Source organism: Protopterus annectens, chromosome 6.part0 (genome assembly GCF_019279795.1).
Source record: "Protopterus annectens isolate FY-2018-M chromosome 6.part0, PAN1.0, whole genome shotgun sequence".
NCBI classification, from domain to species: domain Eukaryota; kingdom Metazoa; phylum Chordata; order Ceratodontiformes; family Protopteridae; genus Protopterus; species Protopterus annectens.
Window position 1 is genome coordinate 1,087,638,906 of NC_056737.1, and position 20,707 is coordinate 1,087,659,612.

Consider the following 20,707-nt stretch of genomic DNA (forward strand, 5'->3'; position numbering starts at 1 on the left):
GGGGAAAGGGGCCGGCTTTTTTCCCCTGTTTGGTGATCAGAGCGTTTGTTGAATAGAGATTGCTGCAAGGTCATCTTGACATTTTGTGATTCGGATGAAAGGGTTTTCGAATATATCAACCAGACCTGTTAATAGTGTCATTACATTAAAGACATTATTAGTATACTTGGATAGTATACAAAGACTATAGTAACTAGAAGATTCAATTGTACAACACAAGGAGAAGTATATGTTGCCACCTCTATGCCATGCCCGACTTTTCATAATGGTAAAACTATACTCCCCTTAAAGGACAGAATTCATCACCTATATGCAATAAGGAGAAGGGACAAAAACATCTTGAGCATACATGCACAAAACTGTCCAAACTTTAAGTTGTTTATTTTTTATGTGGTTGAGAAGGTAGTTAAAATAATTAGGGGAGAAAAGTGTGAAAACCATTTGGAGACTTGTGAATTATACTGGCAAATCTTACTGAATGCCTTAGAAGCTCAAGGAATTCATGACAAGTTATCTAACCACAGTATTTTAGTCTTGAGAGTAGATAAAGTATAAATGAACTTAAAATGATTTAATGAAGGTTTTGTATGGTATAAACTGTTAGGGGCATGTTAGTATTCAATATGCATTTATTAATAATGTGATTTCCAGAATTTTGTGTGATATTTTTAAATATTTGATTGGCTATTGGGGCATTATAAAAATGTTATTTAAAGAAATGGAAGTGGTGCGATTTTTGTTCAGATGAAGTTCCGTTTTTTAGAAACAAGAGAGCTAAGCTGTTTAATAAAGTGTCTGGGTGCGTGGAATACAGAGTGGTCGTATTATTTATTTTGAGCACAAAAAGGGAAACTGGATAGGCTTAAATTAGCCCACAAGGGCAGCTAGTCTAGTACTTACCTATGAACCTATAAGGAGGATCAATAGCCTGAATTAAACCCTTAGCCAGACCCAGTAAATTATTCCTGTACAAAGTAATTTGAGGAGTAGATAATAGTTTTCTGTTTCTTTCTGACAGGAAAAATTGGACCAATAGTGTTATTAGTAGCAACAACAGCTTCCCCAGGGATGGGCACAACATTCTGACAAAACAGGGAAGCCTTCTCTGTTCCTTCTCCCAGGACTGACAAGAGTGGTTCTTCCTTGCCCACTGACAGGACCCAAACAGTTGCAGAGGACATGGCTAACTCTCAGTCCATACTGGCTATAAATGCTACTCCAGAGGGATCTGAAGGTACAAGATGAATGCTCTAAGATACAACTAATGGCCAGAGCAGAGTCTGCACCCTGTGGCTGAGGCAAATTGCTGGCCTGCTGTGGTGGCAAAGGCTGTTTGCTTAACTTTTTCTTTTTGTGGCTGGTAAAAGGATCGACAGTTTGTTTCATGGTCATGCCAAAAATGGTGCCTCTTTTCCCGGAAAACAGGCAGCAAATGCCAGTAAAAATTTCAAGTCTTTAAATGTCACTTTTTTTTCCCAGCACACAAAAGTTAAATAAATGCAATTTCTCAACAGAAAAAAAATGTTTTTAAATACTTAAAGCACTCTTGTTTAAAACTACAACACAGACTCATGATAGTCCATTAAAACACAAATTCCTAGCTTTAACATAACCGTCCTACACAGGAAAGTGTTATCAGAAAAAATTTTTTTTTTTTTTTTTTTTTAAACAGAAGGCTTTATCCCCAAAATGAATTTATCTACCCAGCACAGGAACAGCACAAACTGACAGTCGATCCTCAAAAGCCTCAGAGTTTACTCTTCAGTGGCAAAAAAGCTCTGAAGGACTTGGTGCCCAAACCTGTCTTTTTAGTCGGATCTGCTCGAGCGGACTGACAGTTTGGGTACATGGAAGGTGTCTTGAAGCTTTGGAAGATGGCCAACTACTACATCCTTTGCAGGATGTAACCCATGGGTCTATGTTCAGCCATCGAATGGCTGAACATTGAACAATAAGCATAGAAAGTTCACTCACTGAACTTGCATTTCATTGACAGGTAAGTAACTACTTGTCCCATACTTCCCTGTCTCACACAGAGCGTTTCAAACCCACCACACCCCAGTTACTATATATACCAACTCCAAGACTGCACTAGTGTGGAGCAAAGGGGTTTGAAATACTTCCTTGTGTGAGATGGGGAAGTACTAGACAAGCAGTTACTTACCCTGTCAATGAAATGAAAGTTTGCTGAGTGAACTTTCGATGCTTATTGTTCGGTACAGCCATTCAATGGTTAGGCCATTCGATGGCTGACAACAGACCCATAGCCCATATAGTTAAGTCTACTGCAGCAGTAATCAATACGATTAAAATTCTAGTTTTTAGCTGCTGCTTCTAGAATACTTCTATAATTCAAATCTTTCCAAAAAAAGTCACAGATGAGGAGAAGGCCCTGGTAGAGTGAGCCTTGACCCCATTAGAAGTGTTTTGTTTCATTTCGTTGTGGTATATAATAACAAAAAGTAATAGCATAAGACAACCATTTTGAAATAATCTGTTTCAACACAGGCTGTACTTTTTTTCGTACCATCACAAAAAATGAACAACTGATCGGCAGTTCTGAAAGATTTTGCTCTCTCATGATAGTATCAGAGTTGTCTCTGGATAGCAAAGGTATGGTGTATCCTTTCTCCCTCACTTTTAAGTTCTGGAAAGAAGACAGGGAGATGGATAGCTTAGCTTAAGGTAAACTTGGACAGCTGATACCACTTTAGGCATAAATGAATGGTAAATCTTTATGGAAACCTTATCTTGTAGAAAATAAGACTGGCCCACCATATGTAAATTAGATACTTTTCTTGCAGATGTCAGAGCAATTAATGAGACTGTTTTTCATGTTAAGATCCTCAAGTCAGCCGGATAAGCCGGTTCAAATGGAACAAGCGTTTAGTTTTTCTAACGCAAAATTAAGATCCCAAGGAGGAGACACCCGTTTCCTATAAGCCTTTTTAAGCAACATCCCTTTCAAAAATATTTTCACATGACATTGCTTTAAAACAAGGGGATTCCTAGGCAGATATGACAATAAATCACAAATATTGTAGAACCAGAGAAACGCAAGCCCTGAATGAGTGTTGGTTCTTTTCTTGGTATGAACTAGAAAACATTTTTCAATTTACTAATGTACAATTTTTTTAGTAGCAGGCTTTTTGCTTGCATTAATGCCTGCTGCATATCCTCAGAAAAAAGTTGCCTAAAAGTATCAAAATTCTATTACTCAGGCAGTCATCTAAGGTTGTCTGGGGTCAAAATGTATCAAGCACTCCTGGTCCCTGGTCTTGTGAGAGTAAATCTAGTCCTTGAGGAGGCTTGTGGTAGTTGCCCTTGGTGATTTCCATATGACGGGAGAACCAGTTGCCTGGGCCTGAAAAGAGTTATCACAAAGATCTTTGTTGAGGTCCACAGAGTATTCAGAATGATTATGGATTAGTAGAAAGGGTGGGAATGCATGAACAAACACTTCTGTCCAAGGAGAAGACAATACAGCTGTCTTCTAGGTCTTACTGTACAGTATCCTGGAGCAGAATTTTGCCAACTGATTGTTGTGAACAGAAGTAAACACATCTGTTTGAGGTATCCCCCATACATGGATCAATTGCTGGAAGACCTTCTGATTCAGTTTCTGTTTGTGAGGGTCTGTTCTAGTCCTGCTCAGCCTGTCTGCCACACAATTTTGCTCTGATGGTATGTAAAATACCTGCAAAATGAGATTGTGCTGAAAAGCTATCTCGGGCTACCACAGCTAGTATGTACAGAAGGCAAGATCCGTTTCCCCTGTTTATGTAACCAAATCACTGTGGTGTTAACTGTAAACACTTGTAGTGATCCTGGGAAGCATAGATGATTGAGAGAGATGAGACCATTTTGTAAAGACTAAAAATATGTTTTCCTAAGTTTCTCATCACACTATCTCTACAGTAGAATATCCAAAAACAAAGTCATCTACCCAAAGGGTGAATTTAATTTATTTATTTTTTAAATTCTCTGGAAGGTTATGATATTTCAGCCAACAAACGTGCACATGTCAATTCCACTGGCAGTGGAAGTGGCATTAGCAGAATCATAAGCACATTTCAAGCAGTGAAAAAACACTTGAGAAACAGGAGCAATCAGGTTACTAACTGATGGTTTTTTTCCCCTCAGAAGAGGAAATGGGTGCCAGTGTTCCTCACATTCTCAAAAGAGGTGAGCGCAAACTAACATAAGATGGTGACGGTATGCAGCAGCTGGGTTCACATTCTCCAATATCCTCCAATGCTGAACGGAAAACTGAAGTCATTTCTGGAAAATTCAGTCAAATAAATCATAACATTTCTTCAGGGACAGTGGAATGTCATTACATTCCCAATGAACCAACTGATTCATTCAGGCAATAGTTTTGGAAAAGAAAATCCTTCAGTGGGAATGGCAGAAGCCACACTTTTCTTCTATACCTGAATCAAAAACCTGAAGAAACAAAGCAGAATTTGTCACTCCACAATCATTTTGTGGTTCATAGTCTTGAACCTCTTTAGAAAATGAAGAATCCCTTTTTCTCTTGCCAAAAATAGCTGAACTGGAAGAGTCAAGAGCCTGAACTAAACCCCAAGCTAAGCCGAATGAATCACACTTAAGACATGTTTTCTCCTGTTTCAGTTATTTTGAATAAGATTTTACTTCTTTTCAACAGGAATTTGTGAAGATGCAGGTCCACTTTTGCCAAGAAAAAGTTCCTAGTGATAGGCATTGAAGTCTGGCTAGGAACAGAGGTATTCTCTGCCCAGGACAGACTAGTGCTTTTCCCTTGACTGCCAAATGCACTCCATCAGCCACAGAGGTCTTGTCTAAAACCCCAGTCCATAGTGGCTGTAAAGATTACACCAGTGGGAGCCAAGGAAATAGATGAATGGTCTCAGGAACAAGAAATGGCCACAGCAGATTTACCCATGTGGTGGCAAAAGCGGTCTTCTTAATTTTGTTTTTGTGGCTGGAAGAAGGAAGAACTGAGGAACCAGTAGGTTCTGCCAAGGAAAAGTAAAAAAAAAAGATGTCAGATTTCCATGGAAGCCTGGCAATAGTCGTTCTTAAAACAAATAAGTAGAAAAGAAGTAACTTTTCCCACAAAAAAACACAGTAAAAAGTATTATAAACATTTATGTAGGATCCTGCTGTCCTCTGGGTGGTTTACGATAGCACCAAATGCAGTCAGTCACAAATCCTTAACATTGGCTTTGACCTCTGAGAAATAAACACTAGAGGAGTATCCCAAGGACCGAACAGGTCTTTTGGAGAAGGGAAATCCAGCCATCCTTAATAGATGGGCATTGCTGTTTCTAAGCAGACAATCTCTTGGTGGATTTCTTTGGTTATTTCCTTTTGTCTTACTTCCTGGGTTCTGTTTGTAAGCCAGTTTGGTAACCATTGAGTTACATAACTTTTTAAAGTGCTTAGCACTTTTTTCAAGCACCTAACCATGCTCGCCTTCCAAACTAAGCATGGTCATGTATAGTAATCCGGGGTAAATTCATAGAAACAACCAAGTAATTATCAAGACGAACCATAAAGGGGAAGCTTCTGACTACACACTGCACAATAGCTTGAATTCAGCTCTCCCGCTATGAAAAAAAGAAACACAGATAAGGGCCAGAAACTCTGCAAGTTTTAGTAAATTCCATTATTGGCTATAAGTACAGTGCCTGGATGCCAGAAAAGAAGAAACTTAGAGAGCCTGAAAGAAAAAGGTGAAGAGAAAACACTGGCTGGTAAAAGTCCTGCAGCTGTTCGGTTAAGACCAGTTTAAAGATCAAGCTTTGGTGCAAGAAATTACTTCCAGTAACCTAGAGGAAAAAGTAAGAAAGTAAGCCAACTGTGCTCAGAGCGGATTAAAATGAATGAAACACTAAAATGAGTATATCAGCTCAAACAAAAAGCTGGAAAAAAATGGAAGAAGCTTTAAACAGCTACTCAGATGAACTGATAAAACTGCAAAAATCAGAGGTCAAAATGAACAAAAGGCTAGCTGATTATGAGACTGTTCAAGAAGAGTGATTTCAAAAAATGGTAGGAGTTAGAGGACAGTGCATGCAGGGAAAAACTGAGATTTTTTGCTGTACCAGAGAAACTGGAAGCAACAGACTATATTAATTTAATGAACACACAAATAAGCAACTGGAGTGGCATTTTACAGCAGGAACTGTTACCTGAAAAGGCACATAGTGTTTATGCTCTAAACCTGGCCAAGAGAAAGCAGCTAAGACCAGTATTAGTAAAGATGCAATCATACCAACAGAAAGAATTGATCCTGACAAAATTGCGGCAAAAGGACAAAGTATTAGAAACTGAAGAGAGTAGAGTGTTTGTGGAAAATGATTAACTGTACACCAGGCAGAAGAGAAGCAAATTTATTCCATCAATCAGGGAATGTCGAGAGGCAGGTGTGAGATTCAAGCTGCTGTATCAAATTGATATTCTAGAAAAACTGAAGTATTCTGAAGACAAAGTTATTTTTTGACCTAGAATAGGATAAGGATGAAATACAAAAGTCTGTCCAACAAAAAGTGAGCCATCAAACAGAAGGGGACTCTCCTTCTCATTCTTCTGATAATAAAGCTCATGTCGAGGCTGCCAGTGAAACCTTTTCAAATGTTTCAAATAAAAATGCTTGAGACAGAGAGAAAAATGCACGCGAGCTGACTAGAGGAATCAGGAGTGTCTTGGGACTTGAAAAGGAGTCGGGGGTTAAGAGATGGAGATGAACAAGAAGACGACCATCAACACTGAAATTAGTGAATAAATATGGAACTACAAAGCATTATTCATATTTGCGAAATGTGGCTTTACAAGAAAATGTATAAAGACTGGGATTTTGATGAGTTTATTAAACTTGTGGAGGACTGAAGCATATATGCTCCACTTCACATCATTAATGTTTTTAAGGACACTGCAGGGAAGTAGAAAAAGAAAAGTAACTAAGTAAAGCATTTTTTGTTCTTAAATAGTTGTGTCTTTCAGCTTATCACGGTTAGGGGTCGCCACAGTGGAACTCCGGTCCGCTAATGTTTGGTAGTGGATTTTTACATGCCGAGTTACCAGCCCTGTCGCACAACCTTCAACGAAGGCACGCCCATTCACGCATGCCTCCACACAGAAGATGCTCTAGCTGAGAATCGAACACGACAACGTCTTGCTGTGAGGCAACAACGCTACCGCAGCACCACTTCTTAATAGTATTTGTACAAAACTTTTCAGTTTTAAGAACTGTAGGCATTACAAAAAAGGCTGGACAAATACAGGTTTAAATTAATGTGCTGTAATCTTGAGTTGTTGAGGTAGAGGGTGGAGTGTAAAACTGTACAGAATACAATATATGTATGCACTGACATGTTCTTAATTTTGCATAGGTAAATGTCTGGATTAAGGCCCTTGGCTTTATCTAACAAGTTTTATGTGTAAGCAAGCAAATAAGAGGACATTGAATCTAATGAAAACTTGCCTTTGGCAAATAAATGTTCAGTGTAAGGTGAGGGTTTTACTGAACTGTACATGTGGCATGTGCATTTCTCTGAAACCAGCTGAGTATAGGGGGGAAACAATAAAAGCCAGAATACGCTTAAGGTTTTCTGAAAGCATGTAAACTGTTTTTCACATCTGAGAGGGGAATGAAGGTAAGACAAAACAGACAGCAATTAGTATAAGTAGAAGCACAGGCTGCAACAAGCATCTTAGCATGGATAATCTTATTATGTTAAGTTATGCTTGTGTGTGCAGCTGTCGAATTGGGACAATTGTTCCTGTCACATGGGATAAATGTCATTATTTGAAGATGTACTTTGTTTTTTGAGTTTGTTTTTAAGTTAATAGGTTGTGTGTGTGTGTGTGTGTGTGTGTCTTTTCCTCAAAGGTTTTCATTAAAACAAAAAGTCTTGTAAAAAATGGGACATAGGTTCAAATGGAGATGTCAAGAAACAACTGTATAAAGAGATCAACCTGACTGACATTAACGGGTGCATGTAACACAAAAGCTGGAAACCGACATTTAAAAAAAGCTGTCCTATATAACTGGTGGGAATGATGTCTTATGATAATGACTAAACTAAACACATTTCTGGAACATGGCTGGCCTCAGAGGTATAAACAAAAACGTTAAGAGTGTGAATTATATTAAGAAATACAAAGTGCAAATAACAATGTTACAAGAAACGCATATGGAAAGTAATAGTGAACATGTCAATTTGATAAAGAAAGGATTTCAGGAAGGATATTCAGTAGAATATCAGAGACAAAGGGGAATACTAATTGCTAAAGGAGCTCCAACAGTGACAGAAAAGGAAAATAATATTAATGGTAGATCTATGGTAGTAAGTGGCTACTGGCAAGGGAGGAGAACTGCACTGCTATGCATTTACATCCCACCTAAAGCTGCTGATATGGAGCTTAAGAAATTTCTGGAAGATCAGCTTTCAGCAGAGAATATTATTTACAAGTGGGGACTAGAACTTTACTTGCAACACTGGGGATATATCTGAGGGAGTTGAAAGGGAAAGTACAACAAAAATGGTAGATTTCTTACGAAATTTATGAAAATATTTAGTATGGAAGACAGGAATTAAGTAGTAGGAACTCGTAGAATTTACATATTATTCCCCAAGGTACAATAACGGAGTTAGGTTATACAAATTATATTTCACAGGAATGCATGCATTTAACTGAAAGCTTCAACACACATCCAATAACTATTTCAGATCATGTGTCATTAACAACCAAAATAAAAGTCATGGTAATGAAGTAAACACTGATGCTTCCCCACCTACCTGTTAAATACAGGGGGATTTAAAGAATATAAAGTGGAAATTATTCAAGAATTATCACAGAAGATTGAAATTTCTTCATAAGTTACAGCTAGTGAGTGGGATAAATTAAGTAAAGCTTAAAAACGGCAGCAATAAGAGATATATGGTTAAGAAGTAACATGAATTGTACAGAGGGGCTGACAAAGGTTAAAGTATTCTAAAATGAGGGGAATCTCACAGAACAAGAACAGGCACAACTGCAGAGTGGTGAAGAGAAAATAATAGAGTATCTGGCTAACACGCACGAGTTTAGAAAGACTGCTGTTAAGCAACTGGTTTTTGATATTAACTCCACAGCACAAAGACCAACCTTAAAAAGGTGGCCAAAGTAGTACTTTGCTTGACCAGTAGCAGTAATGTATTACATAATCTAGGAACACACTCAGTCACACATTCATAGTCAAGTACTACGCTAGCTAAACTTGCAGGCCATTTTAAGCCTAGCCGATTTCCCTTTTTGTGCTCGAAATAACCTATCCAATCTGGTTATAGATTGGCCTTACCAATTCAGTGGTCAATAGTTTTACATTACCCTTGATGAGAATAACTGGGATCATACCATTGATAATTTGAGGGGACCAACACATGGCATAAACCATTTAGGAGCTACCTCTGTCAATTAATAGCACAAGGGCAGTCCTGGGGTAAATCTTCTAAATCCCATCCACAGATCTAATGTGTACTTGAATATGGACAGGGATGAACTTTGTTTTATGTGGATGGAGAGAGCCTGTTCCAGAGCAGCAGTATCCTCTGCAAGTTATACTTGTCCCTCCAAACTGTTCTTCTGATGCTGCAGTAGAGGTTTAAATCAATAGACAGTGTATTTCTGATGCCATATGACTTTCTGATGTGCAGTAAACCCATCAGTAGCGAGTCTGAGGATGCCTTGCATGCTGGACACAGATCACCCCTTAGCAGTCTGAAGGCTACACAGTACAGTGACAGAGCTTTACGTCTGTCCATGTAGGACATGCTGTTTAGGCCTTGCATCCTTTTAGTGACGTATCTCTGTGGGTGTTCAAGTTGTTGCATGTGTCTAGACAGATATAGGCCAAACAGGACATTATATTCAATGACTGGCCTAATGAGGGGCGAGTAAAGGGGGCAAGGACATCCCTAGATTTTCACACAATCCCTTTGCTTATAAGCTTTGCAAAATTTAACTTTCTTACAACATACACATGTTGTTCAAAATTTAAGCCACTCTTCAGACAGGTTTCCAAATCCTAAACAACTGGGTCGACTGCCAGTGGCATATAGTTAGGAACCTATCCCTCCAGGGAGTCTTGTTTATTTGTTCATAAAGATTTAAGTCCCCAGTGCAAGTGTCTGTAGTGTGACTGGTTTTGGAAGGAAAGAAAGTCAAACAGAGCTGGACGTTTCATGACTTGGACAGAGAGAGAGAGAGACATGGGTACCTCAGAGCAGCCATTATGCTAATCTATTAAGGATTTAAGGCATTTCATTTTCTTAGAAATCTTTGGGACTTTTTCACTTTAGTGATTTGCTTGAATTTGCACATACCAAAAGAGGTACTATAATCGATGATGCGTCTGATAACAGAAGAGTACAGCAGTACATTGACTTCCTTGGAAGGTGACTGCACTAGACAGACTTTTTTTTATGATAAAATAGCATGATGAAATGAAAGAGCTGTCCACAGCTAAATCTCTTATGACCATGTCTTTCTAAAGAGAAGAACCATTTATAGCATATGAGGTGGGAGCAGTTTACTGCAGACAACAAAAAACTTAGTCAGACACACTTTTGTGTTACTGCCTTGGATGTCTGCAAAATAAATTAAGAAGAAATCAGGGCCTAGCATTGAACTCTATCATACCCCATTAACTACCTTCAGAAAGGGCACCAGCAATTTTCATAACTGGCAATCTTTTGAACAATCTGCAATCCAGCAGAGAACACAGGGCTTTACAATACGTTTTTCTAAACACAGCAGCATGGGAAATAGTTTCAAAAACCTTGACCAAGTCAAGATAAGCAGTGCAAATGGAGTGACCACTATTCTTAGCCTCTCTATCCTTCTCAAAAGAAAAAAAAATGAGGTTCAGGAGAAAGAACTTGCCCCTCACAAAACCAAAATGACCTTGACTTGGGTCTAGATCAGTTCAGCTGCACAGGTCTTTATAACAGAGTTACTCTATACACGTTTCATGGCTTTACATATAGGGTTGGTACAGCTGATGGGTCTACAATGACCTTGGTCTACAGAGTGGCTTGCCTCCATGTAGAGGGGTCACAGTGGTTGTACTTCAGCCATCAGGCAGAAAACCTGTGACTAGAGTAAGGCTAAACAACTTAAGTAGAGGATTGGAGAATGCTTACTTGGTACTGCTAATAATGTAGCCTGGTACGTTGTCTGGTTCCATGCAAGTTACTATTTTTAGCTTTTGGTAGGAATTTTAAGAGTTGTTCCAAGGTGATTTCAAAGAAAACTAAATCTGCAAGGATACTGGGGTAACAATGTGGGTATATGAAGTAAATGTAACTCTAAATCAGTTTGCTAATATATATGACTATATCCCTGGGATCAGAATCCCAAGTCACCTACCTCTCGTCTTTGGGATGTAGGAGGAAAGCACAGTACCTGGCAGAAACCTTACCAGTCAAAAAGGAATAGGTAAAGGAAGCAGAAAAGCCACTCAGGATGAAACTGAACTGGAGAATCAAGTGCTATAAGCAACACAGACCACAGACATTCAATTGTTCATTCACATGGTGAAGAACCCGAAAATTAGAGAAACCTGCTTACATGTAGCTGATGGCACAGCACTTTGACATTACACTGTTGCTACCAAACTGTGTATGCGTGTTTGACAACAGATTGGCACAAGTTTCACTAAAAGACTTTGCTATAACATTTCATACATGTCTCACTTCAGAAATGAATGTGTGCACTTTGGATCTGGCTTTAACTGTGTAATAACTCACATTTTTGTTTGTTGATGAGACAGCAGCCATTACACACTGCAAAAAAGGTGCTTTGCAGCCTGAAGCATATTTAACATTAACAGCCTGGACACACAGAAGTTACCTGATGAAAAAGATGCCATACAGGGAAAACTTTCAAAAAGAAGTTCAGAGAAAACTTCCCCAATACTTAGTCTTTCAGTGACATGTATATCTGTGTTGTGTATGATCACTGGGGAAGTACGTTTAAAATTTCCTGTTCTATTTATATTTTGAGGAAATATCTGTGACGCAGAAGACTTGTCTTCTTTGCAAATTTAAACAGCCCATGTCTTGAGTTGGAGGTTGATTATCTTTAACAACAGTAGCCACATCGTGGTATAGGCTGGTAATAAAACATGTTGCACCTTGTTATTGACTTACTCGGCATTAAAGGCAACATCCAAATAAACAATAAGCATCAATTTCTTGCCATCATACAGAAAACCTGCTTTGTCTGGTAATGTACACTCATGTCATTACTGTTTATATTTCTTGTGTGTACACTGTCTTTCAAGTTACTCCTTGACTTCAAAACATTCAAACAAATGAGAAGATGCAACGCAGGAGGGAGTAGACTTGAAACAACTTTGAATAAGTACACAAAATAACAAATAATTAAACAAAACAGAGTGAATGAAGCTATAATTTTTTCACAAACTTGCACTTGGAATCCAAGCACACAATCAAAAAGACACAAGTAAAACTTGGTTTTAGTTCTGAAGGAAGCACAGCTCATAAGGAAACTCTGCAAAACTGACTCTACATCTAAAACTATATTACGTTTTAATATCTAGCTTCTCTAGTTTAAGCATGTAGATAATAGATATACTGATGTACTGAGATAGACAAATGCTGTAGTTCAGACTACAAGCATTCAAACGGGTAAGTGCATTGCTTCACTTCTGACTTCCTACCTATAAACTGCAACAACCAAAACAAAACAATGCATTTGCAGAAGAAAAGAAATAACAGACAAAAATGACAGAGAGAAGGAGAGAGACAACAAGCAGTTTTACAATAATTTGCTGAGAACATTACCACCCCCACCCACAAGCCTTTTACTGCTGAAGGTGAAGCTAAATTAACACTTTAGTATATTTTACTCTAGCGGTGTAAACCATCCCTGGAAAGGAAATAAAAGCACATAACAAGAAGTTATGTACTCACCATAACGTTCGATTTATGTAGTCCATCTCGCCTCACATTGTTACCCGTGGGTTCGGAGCCGAACCTAGTCTCCGACTCAGCCATACTCTAGCTCAAAGTCTTTCAATTGGCTGGGCTAAGAAGGTATCCCATGCTGCACTGCTCCCTTTCCCCAGATCTTGTTTGCTGCGAGCTAATCATTCACTCCTCCACATACAACAACATATAGAGAAGGAAGAACATACTAACCAGAAAGGAATTTGAAACCATACCTAAACCCCTAGGTCCTCCAGGATGGGGGAAGTAGGGGGGGGTAAGTAAGAATGTGAGGCGAGATGGACTACATGCATTGAACGTTATGGTGAGTACATAACTTCTTGATGTTATGTAGTCCAATCTCGCCTACATTCTTACCCGTGGGACAGTGTCCAAAGCACCTGAATCCTGGGAGGCTCAGTGGAAAATACTCCTGAGCACTGTGGAACCAAAGGAAGACCTGCCTCTGGACACCAAATCCAACTTGTAGTGAGTAACAAAAGTGTGAGGAGATGCCTATGTAGCCGCAGCACAAATATCATCCATAGACAACCTGGCCTGAAAAGTTGTAGATGTAGACACAGATTGGGTAGAATGAGCCTTCACTCGAAATGGTAAATCCTTGCCACCTGAAGCATAAATGAATGAAATACAACTGGAAATCCATATGGACAAAGTGACTTTGGAAAAGTAAAGTTGTGTACACTTACCATAAATGTAGATGTTCGAGTGTATTCACTGTTGCAGTCATTACATTTGGGGTAATCTCCAGGCAGGATGCCCTCAGTCAGCCTGAATTCCTAAGTCTTGGGTCCTGCGTCGGTTGCTGTCCTCTCTTCCAAGACGTCAGGTCGTCAGGGGTATAAAACATGCAGCCGATGCCATTTTCTTTAGTTTTTCTTGCCCCAGATGTCAGGTGCCCCCAAAAAGGTAGCAAAAAAAATATATATATATATATATATATATATATATACACACACACACACACACACACACACATGCAACAATATAAACTTTACCTTCATCTACAAGCAAATACACCACATAGGTTGCAGAAGATAGAGAAGGAAAAGATAAACTCCAAAATGAAAGGGGGATGGCGGGCGGGTAACCTGGACTGCAACAGTGAATACACTCTAACATCTACATTTATGGTAAGTGCACACAACTGTACTATGTTCTTCGTGTTTCACTGTTGCAGTCATTACATTTGGGTAGAATCCCAAAGCTATGACTGGGAGGCTGAAGCTAAACAGCATTAGGTGCGGCTATAAGGCCCTGCAGCACTGCAGTGGCAAAGGCTACCCTGGACTTAGAGTAGAGAGGCAAATGGTAATGCTTTGTAAAGGTGTGAACATAACTCCAAGTAGCAGCCTCTAGGAATGTCTTTGGTTGGTACTCCTCTGAGAAAGGCTGCTGAAGTAGCTGCAGCTCTGGTGGAATGAGACCTAATGTTCTTGGGCACAGGTTTACCATGGTGTAAGTAGCAGAAACGGATGCAGTGGCTTATCCACTTTGAAACTGTCTGCTTTGAAATAGCCTTTCCTTCTGATCCTGCAGCATATGACACTGGTAATTGCTTTAGTCGTGCTCAAGTAGAATCTTAGCTGTCTCTGTACATCCAAGGAATGCAGAATTCTCTCCCCTTTGTTCTGCGGATTTGGATAAAAAGTTGGCAGATGAACTGTTTAGTTAAGAGCCACACTGGAAACCACCTTAGGCATAAAAGTAGGATTTGTCCTCAGAGACACCCTGTCCGGGTAAAATATGATAAAAGGCTCTACAGCAAGGGCGCCCGCAGGCAGGTGCAAGGGGGTGCACTTGCACCCCCCACTGGATTCGGCTGGCCCGGAGACTTCATTTTCTTTTAATTTAAAAAAAAAAATGTTTTTTGCTTTGCGTCAAGTCGCACAGACGGAACAGGTATTTGCGACCTGATTTCGTCTTCTCCGTCTGTGAGACTGTTGGCTTACGTCTTTAGCTTCCGCCTCCACCCTGTGTGTGGAATTTGAAATCCAGAGGATGTTGGGACTGCAGACAAGCATACAAGTGAGAGGTAAGCGTGTGCGTGTGTGGTTTTAAGCGTTTAAGAGGTGTGTGCCAGTAAGAAATAGGTGGTTAGGGTCGGGGATGTGTGGATGCAAGAATTAGATAGGGGTTTGTCTGCATTAGGAGTTTGGAAGTGTTCTTCCAAATAAACGCATGTGGGTTTGCGATTTCTATGTAACAAGTGATGGAGGAAGAAGAGGTTTCCCTCGTTTCAGAAGAAATGGGAAGGGATAATTCTGCCTAAGTAAAATTTGCAAAGTCACAAAATAAAATGGCACTGTCAATGTAGGAATTTGCTAAAGATTTTGAAGTGTTGCATATAACATTATTTGCACTTTATATCTCTTAAGGATTATCATGACACTGGAAGTTACTTTTGGTCTTCCCTTGTTTGGGAATTTTACGGGTCCAGTTTATTGGATCAGGGTATGTATCAATGGGAAATATGCCAGTCAGTGCAGCTGAGGTATTACTTAAGATAGTTTAGTCGAAAACTTTATTTTAGTTGACAGCTGTCATAGTTCTTCCATTTATTGGTGAATGTTAGCATTGTATTTGAAATGTTTGCTATTACTGTTACTATATTTAACAGAAGTGATTGAATGTTTGGTGCATGGCAGTGCAACACAACGCTTAAAGGAAATTCCACATTTGCTATCTGTATAGTAGCAAATCTGTTTATATTTTTTATTCAGGGTTGAACGTTTCAGACGCATCCAGTTTTCTCTAGAATCAAAAATTTACCATGATTGTGCAATGTTCTTACTTCACAGTATTTTAAATGAGAAGTTGGTTTGCATTTACTGAGCACCTGTGGCTGTTTTGGGTGAATCAGTTTTAATGTTGTAGTTAAGAGATTCGTTTAGCATAATCCAGGGGCCACCTGCACATGTTTCAGTAACTCACCAGTAGCATTAAATAACCTGAGTTTGCTCTTTGGCATTAATGTACACATTCCCTAATCACAGGTCATTGCTGAAAACCATACTTGCCTCCCGCTCCCACCCCTTTTGCACTAACCAACCCCACCACACTAATACACCATCCTAACCTAATTTCTACCCAGCATTAACACCCCTGTCAGTAATCTCTCTCTCTCTCATTGTACATATCTACAGATGATCTGGTCAACTTTCCTGATTTACTGAGGCTTGTCTTTGTATGTATTATGTTTGCTTTTTCTGTTATAGGACATTGCAGCTTGTACTGTTGTGCCAGAAGCTCTACTTTGACTTCTGTGCTCATGTAAAATGTGATGTGCAACTCCCACGCATTGCTGAAATGGATCCTCTCTGGATCAGACTATATATAATTTCTCATTCTTGGGACATCTTTGTCATGTTTCATTCCATCTTCCACATAAGCTGCCAACCAACAGATTCCATTTCTATTGAAGACCTTGCATAGAGGTGTCCACCAGAAAAATACAGGCTTGTGTAATACTGGCTGTTGATGTTGTGATGTCCCCCCTCTGGACCAGTAATCAAAGAGTCTGAATCCTCCCCATTGACACCAGTAAGGGCCATTCACTTGGAACAAAAATAGATATGCACTGTATGTAAGAAGTAAGTAGGCAACGGTAGGTGTGTGTGTAAGTAGTAGGTAGGGGTGAGTGTGTGTGTGTGTGTGTGTGTGTGTGTGTGTGTGTGTGTGTGTGTGTGTGTGTGTGTGTGTGTGTGTGTGTGTATAAGCATACCGCTCAACTGTCCTTGATTTTAACTCAAATTTTAGCTCTGTTCCTCTGAATCCCTCAACACTAGTGCCTTTTGGCGGAAAGGTGCTGCATTATACTTAATAAATAATGACAATGATTAAGAGGTACTGATTTTTGTTCCTGTAGGACATGTATATTAATTCACATACTCTTATTCTGTTAATGTCTCAAGTTAATAGATGTAATAGTTTAAGTGTCCCTGATTTGTCCTACATTTGTCCCTGATTCTGTTGAAATTTGTCTTAGAGTGGCTGAGAGGTATGTGTGTAAGTAGTAGGTGCGTGTGTGTGTGCATGTATACAAGAGAGGTAGCACACCCCTCAGCTGCCCTGGTTTTTACAGAATGTCCAGATTTTTGCCCCATATTCCTCCTAAAAAGGTTTGAAGTTGCTAAATAATGACAGACATTTGGGTTTTAGACATCATATCCTTTAGAAAAATGCATACTAACACAAATCCTGTTAATCTAGCAATTTTCTAAGTACATGAGAGAAATATTTGTAATCTGTCCCTATTTATTTATTTATTTTATTTATTTTCAGTTTGATTACCGGGGAAGTCCACTGGGCCATGAAGTACCCATTTTCAGTGGAGGCCCGGGGAGAAAAGCTCCAAAGGCAGTACAATCAAGGTTACATAATGCAAGTGATAAAAATACAATGCCAAAGCAGTCAAGAAGCTGTGAAATGCAGAGTATACATAGTAAGAGTTCTTGTTTTTTTATTTTGGCATAGGTAATTACATATTTACAGTATTTACATACTTACAGTCAACTGAAAGTCAGCTAAAACCATTTTGGTGGAAAATAGAAATGAAATGAGAGAGTAGATAGTAGAATTGGTGCCAGAGTATAGAGGGCTTAGTGGAAAAAATCCCTTGAATTTATATAGGGTGAAAGCAAGGACATTTCCACTTGGAGGATAGGTGTGAGAAAAGTTGGGTCTTAAAGGATTCCGTGTTAGGTATGGTCCTAAGTGATGGAGGGAGGGAGTTCCATGTTCTACCAAGAGAGAAGGAGAGTAGAAGCTGGCCAGCAGGATGTTTAGGTTTGTGAATGGAGATTAGGTTTTGGTGTTCAGATCTCAGAGATTGGTTTGGGATGTAAGGGGGAAGGATGTTAGATAAGGCTGGGCATTTATCTGGGTAAAATATTAATTTATGAGCGGTTGTTAGTTGGAGATAGTCAAGGTGGTTAGGGAGTTTTAACCAGTTCAGAGATTGTAGGGTAAGGCAGTGGTGGGTAGAGGTTTTGGATTTAGTGGCAAATTTAGAGATCTTATTATAGCAAGCTTCAAGTTTTGAGGTGTTGGAAGCTGACAGATTAGTTAGAAGTGAGGCACCATAAAGTAGAGAGGGTAGGACGTAGGTGATAGCCAAGGTGTGCCTAGAGGAGTTTGAAAGAAATTGATTATTCCTGTACAGCATACCTAACTTTTGGTGGGTTTTCTTTATGTTTTGTTGTATGCGGAGATCGAATTTGAGGCATTCATCAATGGTAATACCAAGGAGTTTTGCGGAAGGGACCACTTCTATAGGAGTGTTGGTTTGGCTTAGTACATTGAAAGAGTTTTTGTGAAAGGAAGAAGCCTTGGTAGGGAGAAAAATTAGTATTTTAGATTTATTGGAGTTGAGGAAGAGATGGTTTTGGTGCATCCAGTTTTCTGTAGTGGAAAAAGCTATTGGAGTTTTAGTCAGTTCAGAAAAGTTGGAGGCAGCACCAACTAAGGTAGAGTCATCAGCGTATTGGATGACTGTAGTGCCAGGGAGGACAGTGTTAAGGTTATTTATAAAGATGTTGAAAAGCATGGGGCCGAGGATGGATCCCTGAGGAACGTCGGTAGGTGTAGGCAAGAAGGAAGAGGTAGAGTCCTTCCATCTGACAGCCTGAGATCTGTCAGAAAGGTAACTGAAGAACCAGGATAGAGTGTTAGGGGAGAGATTAAGGTTGGTGAGATGAAAGAGAAGATGTGCATGGGAGATGGTGTCAAAGGCTTTAGAAAGATCTAGCAGAACAGTTGATACAAGAAGTCCAGAATCTTGGGCTTGATTAACAGTTTCTAGGAAGGATAGTAGGGCAGTTATGGTGCTGTGGCCGGGACGGAGGTCGTGTTGGGTGGGTGTAAGTAACGGATTCTGAGTTAAGTAGGGTAAAAGTTGGTGGTGGACGCATTTTTCTAGAATTTTAGATATTGGAGAGAGTAGGGCAATGGGGCGGAAGTTAGAAATGGTGGTGTTTTTACCTCCTTTGTGAAGAGGAAGAATGTAGGCTGAACGCCAAAGTTTGGGTACGTATGACTCTTTTAAGGATCGGTTGATCAGGATACTAATTAGGAGAGCAATACCTTCAGCTGCGCATTTGAGGAAGGAGGGGGGAATGTTGTCAGGGGAATTAGAGCATGGCTTTAGTTTGGATAAGAGTTTTTTTATAAACATTGTGGAAACTGGATTGAGCTGGAACATGAAGGGACAGTTATCAGGGATGTTGGAAGTAGAGTTGAGGAAGTTGGGAGGATTACTGTCCGGAAATGTTTTGGTTAGCTTAGCTATAGAATCTGTAAAGAAGGTGTTAAAGTGAGAGCTCAGTTCTTTGTCAGTTAAACTAGGGTCAGGGCAGGGGTTATTTCTTGACCCAGGATGGAGAAGAGAGTTAACAGATTTCCAGAATTGTTTTGGGTTCTTATTATTATTGGACTGAAGTTTACTGTAGTAGTTTTTTTTGTCCAAAGTGATTAATTTTTTTACTTGGTTGCGGAGTTGCGTGTATTGGAGCAAGGCAGAAGACAGTTTACTTTTCTGAAAAAGCTTCCAGGATTTGTCTCTGAGATGCATGGTATGTTTAGTCTCTTTGGTCAGCCAAGGAGCAGAATTGGCTTTGATTCGCTTGTTTCTTAGGGGGGCTAGGGAGTTAAGAGCATTTAGGAAGATGGAGTTAAAATGCTCTACAGCGTTGTCAAGGGGGAGAGTGTTTAGGATTTGCCAGTTAATTTGTTTAAAAATGTTAGAGAAAATTGTGGGGTCGAAGCTGCTAAGGTTACGAGTTTGAATGTAATGATGTTGGTATTGGGAGGGGTTAGCTGAGCGATGGATGAAGGCAGGGAGATGGTCACTGAAGGTGTTAGGGGTAGTACCAGACAGAGTGATTTTGTTTGGATGAGAGACTAAAATCCAATCTATGATGAATCCTGGGGAGGTGGATTTTGTTAGGACGGGTTGTAGAATGGATTACTTGGGTGAAGTTGTAAAGGTTAATGGCTAGGGAGGGGGTAGGTGTGTTGATTTTATTCCAGTCAATATTGACATCACCTAGAATAAAGGTTTCATATTTTATTTCTGATGAGGCCCAGTGGAGAATAATTTCAAGGGTCGAGGTATTATTGCCTGGGGAGATATATAAGGAAATAATGCAGATATTTTTATGTTTATTTAGTCAGAGGAGACTTGCTGTTATTTCAGTATTTTTGAATTGTGGGTTTGGGATTTGCAGGGGGATTAGGGATAGAAGGTTAGAGTAGATCAGGGCAGAGCCTCCACCTTTTTTATTTAATCGGTCATTTCTGAGGACGTGGAAACCTGGAGGTAAGATTTCAGAATCAGAGATATGAGGTTTTAGCCAGGTTTCTGAGATGGCTAAGATGTCAGGTTGGTTATGATTGATCCAAGCATGAACATGGTGAATTTTGTTGTTAAGGCCCTGGGCATTGATAGTGAAGACCTTAAGGGTGCTAAGAGAGGAAGTAGGAGAAGAAGGAGAAGGGGGAGAGGCTTAATTGAAGTAGGGGAGGAAGGGGAAGGAGTGAAAGAGTTGTTAGTACTGAGGCAGGGGCCAGGGTTAGGATGTATGTCTCCAGATAAGGCTAGGATATTACACGAGATAATTTTTTGCCTTTTAAGTTTGGATTGTAGGAAATTGTTTGGGGTTAGTGGAAATGTAAGAGAGAAGGTTTTTGAAGAGGTGGAGAAT

General features: G+C 39.6%; 1 protein-coding gene across 1 annotated transcript in view; it reads right to left on the reverse strand.

Annotated features, from left to right (window-relative positions):
• TTC7B (tetratricopeptide repeat domain 7B) overlaps positions 1 to 20,707 on the reverse strand; it is a gene marked incomplete in the record, with an annotated part of 1,939,345 nt that overhangs the window by 1,798,225 nt on the left and 120,413 nt on the right.